General features: G+C 48.2%; 1 pseudogene; it reads right to left on the bottom strand.

Annotated features, from left to right (window-relative positions):
• Nucleotides 1-4,451: 4,451 nt before the first annotated feature.
• Nucleotides 4,452-4,569, bottom strand: LOC126102241 (5S ribosomal RNA; annotated as a pseudogene).
• Nucleotides 4,570-6,663: the final 2,094 nt, after the last annotated feature.

The raw sequence follows: 6,663 nt of genomic DNA, 5'->3' as shown, positions 1-6,663 counted from the left end.
AATGACGTTTTGTCATTCGTGCACCCAGGTTCGTCGTTGAATACACCATCGCAGGCGGTGCTGTCTGCGATGCAGCGTCAAGGGTAACCGCAGCCATGGTCTCCGAGCTGATAGTCCATGCTGCTGCAAACGTCGTCGAACTGTTCGTGCAGATGGTTGTTGTCTTGCAAACGTCCCCACCTGTTGACTCAGGGATGGAGACGTGGCTGCACGATCCGTTACAGCCATGCAGATAAGATGCCTGTCATCTCGACTTCTAGTGATACGAGGCCGTTGGGATCCAGCACGGCGTTCCGTATTACTCTCCTGAACCCACCGATTCCATATTCTGCTAACAGTCATTGGATCTCGACCAGCGCGAGCAGCAATGTCGCGATACGATAATCCGCAATCGCGATAGCCTACAATCCGACCTTAATCAAAGTCGGAAACGTGATGGTATGCATTTCTCCTCCTTAACGACGCATCAAAACAACGTTTCACTAGGCAACGCCGGTCAACTGCTGTTTGTGTATGAGAAATCGGTTGGAAACTTTCCTCATGTCAGCACGTTGTAGGTGTCGCCACCGGCGCCAACATTGTGTGAATGCTCTGAAAAGCTAATCATTTGCATATCACAGCATCTTCTTCCTGTCGGTTAAATTTCGCGTCTGTAGCACGTCATCTACGTGGTGTAATAATTTTAATGGCCAGTAGTGTATGTAGACACGAAGAATAAAAATGTAAAATGTGAATAAAGTTTGTTTTATTTAGAAAGCTTTAAGAGTTGTCACATAATAACTAGGCGGCATTACTTTTCAGGCCCTAGTATCTCATAACATTACTGAATACGTGAAGTAGTTTCAATCATCGAGGGGCTTCTTGCATTCGCCTCACTGACCTATGTCTTCACTTATTCTGCGTATTTATTGAGGGTGTTTCCATAAGAGCGTGCAAAAACTTAACAGGACATAGGGAATCCTCGACTGAACAATTTGAGGTAGAGGATCTGGGGTCAGAGAAGTCAGCTTAAGGAGATAATACGATTAAAATCGTATTACTCTGTTTTTTTATTTACATTAGTTACATTTAACTGCAAATAAAATTATTGACACAATGAACGTACCATTTATACTGTATCTTACAAAATGTGCTAGAAGTGACGGCCATCAACCTCAATGCAATCATGACATCGGCGAACAGAACAACATTCTGACGCTCCCTGACAAATATCCCTGATGTGTTTCGAATCACATCACAGGCACGTACAATTCTGGCAACTGATTCCATCTCCGTATCCACTGGCGTTTCATACGCAAGTGACTTAAGATATCCCCATAGGAAATAATCAAGGGGTTTCAGGTCAGATGACCTCGCAGGCCTTGGAATACGATCTTCCCTTCTAATCCAGCGACCAGGAAATAGAGCATTGAGATGGCTGCGGACATCCACACTGAAGTCATGTATCCACATTCTCTCACGAACAGCCAAGGGTACGTTCACCAACAACTCAGGTAGAGCTCTTTGCACGAATCTCAAGTGCAAGTGGCCATTCAGGCGTCCAGGTAGAAGATATGGCCCAATGACATTGTCGCCTACAATGCCGGTCCAGATATTCACAGTAAAACGTACTTGATGGTGTGACTCTACTACAGCGTGAGGGTTTTCCTCATCTTGCACATGGCTGTTCCTACTGTTTGAAATACTGTCATGATCAAATGAGGCCTCGTCAGTAAACAGGTCGATTTGGAGGGAATCTGGTCGATCAATCTATTATTGGAGCAACCACTGACACAATGTGATCCTTGGTGCAAGGTCAGTCACAAGTATTGCATGGACACGCTGTGGGTGACAGGAATGTAAGTGCTGTTCGTGGAGTACTCGTCAGACGCTAGTACGTGCAGCGCGCATTTCACGAGCAATGCGACGAGTTTTCGTTGAGGAGCCCGCTGCAACACGTTCCAGAACCTCCTCTTCAAAATCGAGTTTGCGAGTGGTTGTCATGCTTCCCAACGAACCAGTGTCCCGCAATCGTCGATCGAGAGAAATAAACACTCATCATGACTGATGATGCCTGTTAGGAAATCGTTCCTTGTACAGTCTTTCAGTAGCGAGAGCATTGGAACGTACTTTCCCATAGACAAGGTGAATGTCAGTGACTTCTGATAAAATGTACAAGTACTGCTCCATCGTATTGTACTGTACGTCTCTGAATAGCACTGAGAAATGAGTGGGTCTGTCGTTGATTCATAGCACGTTCTGTCATGGAACAGTGTAAATACAATACAACAGAGTCACCTGCATCATGACTTTCTAGTAATCAGGCTTGTCCTCCTTGTTTCCTTGCAGGAAAAAAAGAATGTACGCGTAAATAAACAGAAGAGTACCTGTAAACGTGTACGCATGTTAATTGTATATAAGCTGGAAAGCAGTAATGGCAAATAGGTAGAGAAGTTTACATCCATATCTCCTTAAGTTGGCTACACCGACCACAGGTTCCCTGCCTCAAATACACTCCTGGAAATGGAAAAAAGAACACATTGACACCGGTGTGTCAGACCCACCATACTTGCTCCGGACACTGCGAGAGGGCTGTACAAGCAATGATCACACGCACGGCACAGCGGACACACCAGGAACCGCGGTGTTGGCCGTCGAATGGCGCTAGCTGCGCAGCATTTGTGCACCGCCGCCGTCAGTGTCAGCCAGTTTGCCGTGGCATACGGAGCTCCATCGCAGTCTTTAACACTGGTAGCATGCCGCGACAGCGTGGACGTGAACCGTACGTGCAGTTGACGGACTTTGAGCGAGGGCGTATAGTGGGCATGCGGGAGGCCGGGTGGACGTACCGCCGAATTGCTCAACACGTGGGGCGTGAGGTCTCCACAGTACATCGATGTTGTCGCCAGTGGTCGGCGGAAGGTGCACGTGCCCGTCGACCTGGGACCGGACCGCAGCGACGCACGGATGCACGCCAAGACCGTAGGATCCTACGCAGTGCCGTAGGGGACCGCACCGCCACTTCCCAGCAAATTAGGGACACTGTTGCTCCTGGGGTATCGGCGAGGACCATTCGCAACCGTCTCCATGAAGCTGGGCTACGGTCCCGCACACCGTTAGGCCGTCTTCCGCTCACGCCCCAACATCGTGCAGCCCGCCTCCAGTGGTGTCGCGACAGGCGTGAATGGAGGGACGAATGGAGACGTGTCGTCTTCAGCGATGAGAGTCGCTTCTGCCTTGGTGCCAATGATGGTCGTATGCGTGTTTGGCGCCGTGCAGGTGAGCGCCACAATCAGGACTGCATACGACCGAGGCACACAGGGCCAACACCCGGCATCATGGTGTGGGGAGCGATCTCCTACACTGGCCGTACACCACTGGTGATCGTCGAGGGGACACTGAATAGTGCACGGTACATCCAAACCGTCATCGAACACATCGTTCTACCATTCCTAGACCGGCAAGGGAACTTGCTGTTCCAACAGGACAATGCACGTCCGCATGTATCCCGTGCCACCCAACGTGCTCCAGAAGGTGTAAGTCAACTACCCTGGCCAGCAAGATCTCCGGATCTGTCCCCCATTGAGCATGTTTGGGACTGGATGAAGCGTCGTCTCACGCGGTCTGCACGTCCAGCACGAACGCTGGTCCAACTGAGGCGCCAGGTGGAAATGGCATGGCAAGCCGTTCCACAGGACTACATCCAGCATCTCTACGATCGTCTCCATGGGAGAATAGCAGCCTGCATTGCTGCGAAAGGTGGATATACACTGTACTAGTGCCGACATTGTGCATGCTCTGTTGCCTGTGGCTATGTGCCTGTGGTTCTGTCAGTGTGAACATGTGATGTATCTGACCCCAGGAATGTGTCAATAAAGTTTCCCCTTCCTGGAACAATGAATTCACGGTGTCCTTATTTCAATTTCCAGGAGTGTAGTTCAGTGGAGCATTCTCTATGTCCTGTTACATTTGTGCACGCTCTTACGGAAACGGCCAGTATAGGACAGCGTAACACGCGTCAACAGGCAGCCGTGGCGCTGTTAAAGGCTCGTCACGTTCCGCAACATCTGAGTGTCCTAACTGGGCTGCGGATAGACAGCCGAACATACCAGCGCCGGCTTAGCGTCACGCAGGACACGTAACGCTGACGAACTGCGTAGCACCAGTTCAGAAGTACGTTCTCAGATGTTTTAAATGTATTGTTTTACTTCCACAATAAGTTTTGGAAATGTATAATAGTATTTTATTTAACTAACACAATCGGTAAGAGATGCTAAAAGCACTAGCCTTTAGGCCACAAGTGGTCCATCCGACCGCCGTGTCATCCTCAGCTGAGGGATGCGGATAGGAGGGGCGTGTGGTTAGCACACCGCTCTCCCGGTCGTTATGATGGTTTTCTTTGACCGGAGCCGCTACTATTCGGTCGAGTAGCTCCTCAATTGGGATCACGAGGCTGAGTGCACCCCGAAAAATGGCAACAGCGCATGGCGACCCGAATGGTCACCCATCCAAGTGCCGGCCACGCCCGACAGCGCTTAACTTCGGTAATCTGACGGGAACCGGTGTATCCACTGCGGCAAGGCCGTTACCCAACAGATGCTAAGCTGTTGGATTTTTGAACTATTAAATGACCAACATAACAAACGCTTAGTCTGTAAGTAGGCTGTTTAGGTTTTTATATTGGTAACGCCACGTAGCGCTCTGTATGAAAATCACTGGCTGTGCTGTGTGCAGTCTGTAGCTAGTTTGCATTGTTGTCTGCCATTGTAGTGTTGCGCAGCTGGATGTTAACAGCGCGTAGCGTGGCGCAGTTGGAGGTGAGCCGCCAGCAGTGGTGGATGTGGGGAGAGAAATGGCGGAGTTTTGAAATTTGTAAGACTGGATGTCATGAACTGCTATATATTTATGACTTTTGAACACTATTAAGGTAAATACATTGTTTGTTCTCTATAAAAATCTTTCATTTGCTAACTATGCCTATCAGTAGTTAGTGCCTTCAGTAGTTTGAATCTTTTATTTAGCTGGCGGTAGTGGCGCTCGCTGTATTGCAGTAGTTCGAGTAACCAAGATTTTTGGTGAGGTAAGTGATTCGTGAAATGTATAGGTTAATGTTAGCCAGGGCCATTATTTTGTAGGGATTTTTGAAAGTCAGATTGCGTTGCGCTAAAAATATTGTGTCAGTTTAGGCACAGTCATGTATAATTTTTCTAAGGGGACGTTTCGAGTCATGTCCTTAAAACAACGCTTCATAGTTGACTTACAATAATGGCTGAAAACATTACGATCACTGGCCAGGGAGAGACTGAATCTATCTGATGGTGTTACAGGTAAGGAACGTATAGAATGGAGCAGACGTCAATGGTAAATCAGTGCAGTCATGGACCATAAGCGAATTTCACACAGGGCATATTGTTACGGTCCGGCGTCTGGGAACGATCATTCTGGTAACGGAAAGGCTGGTAGGCTCTTCGCGTACTACTCTCGTGGGCATCAGTGGAAACTAGCTGAGGGATGGTTAAACCTCGAGAATGTGACGAGGTGTTTGATATGCGGTACACACCGCATCATAGAACGTGGAGGTCGGACGTTTGTGTGCTCTGTGATGACGACAGGAGCGATTTGTGGATGATCTGATGACAGAATATCACGCTGACGCATCTGTAAGTGTTTCATATCACATCGTTCAGCGTACACTGTTGCACTATGGCCTCCGCAGGAGATAACCCGTACGTTTCCCCATGTCGACCCAAAGACACGAAATCATCAGTAGCGACTACAGTGGCCACGGGGTCATCGAGTTTGGGCCGTGGACGAATGGAAGTATCACGTTTCTTCTTACATAACGTCAATGATATGAGATGCGCAGGCGAAAGTCTGCACGAAATATGTACTGCACCAATGACGCAGTATCATGCTATAGGGAAATTCACCTAGCCAACCACCGGAGCTGTGGTAGTAACTGAAGGCAAAATGACAGCTGCATACTATGCTAACGTTGTTGCAGACCACCCTCATCCACTCACATTTAATCTCTTCTCACTTTGATGGCCTCTTCCAACAGGATAATTGTCCATCTAACCAGACCATAGGTATGCTACAGTGATTTGAGGAGCACGATACTAAATGCACGTCGATATCTTCGGCTCGAAATTCACGCGATGTCAACCAGATGCAACACTTTCAGGACACCAAGGGGCGCCTGCTCTTTGTGCACAAACCAACTGCCCATTGTTTTGCTGGAAGTACATGATCTGCGCGTGGGCATCTGGTTCCACACACCTTCGGAAACCTACCAAGAACTTGTCCGAATCAAGGACATGTAATATCGCTACTTTATTGCCTCTCCAAGGCAGACCAACATGCTATTAAGCACGTGGTTATAATGGTTTGGCCTGTCTGTCCATCCTGGTTCAATTTACATGGCAAACAAAAACCAACATGTAGATAAGTACAGTTTGTAATCGAATCTTTGTTTCAGTTATAAAAACTATCCTACAAGATGGGCATACAATGATATGTCAGGACTGACAGATAATAGCAGCAAATTCCGTCTCGATTCGGCCACCAGTGATTCGAAGTCGAATCTGCCAGTAGGGACTTTCACGAGTTCTGGTACATCCCCCATGGCCACCAAGGATTCTAAATGGCAATCCCTGAAATTTACCCTCCTCTCTTCCACCCCTT

Source organism: Schistocerca cancellata, chromosome 9 (assembly GCF_023864275.1).
Source record: "Schistocerca cancellata isolate TAMUIC-IGC-003103 chromosome 9, iqSchCanc2.1, whole genome shotgun sequence".
Taxonomy (NCBI): Eukaryota; Metazoa; Arthropoda; class Insecta; order Orthoptera; family Acrididae; genus Schistocerca; species Schistocerca cancellata.
The sequence above is the reverse complement of the archived record's forward strand: the minus strand, read 5'-3'. Positions and strand labels throughout refer to the sequence as shown.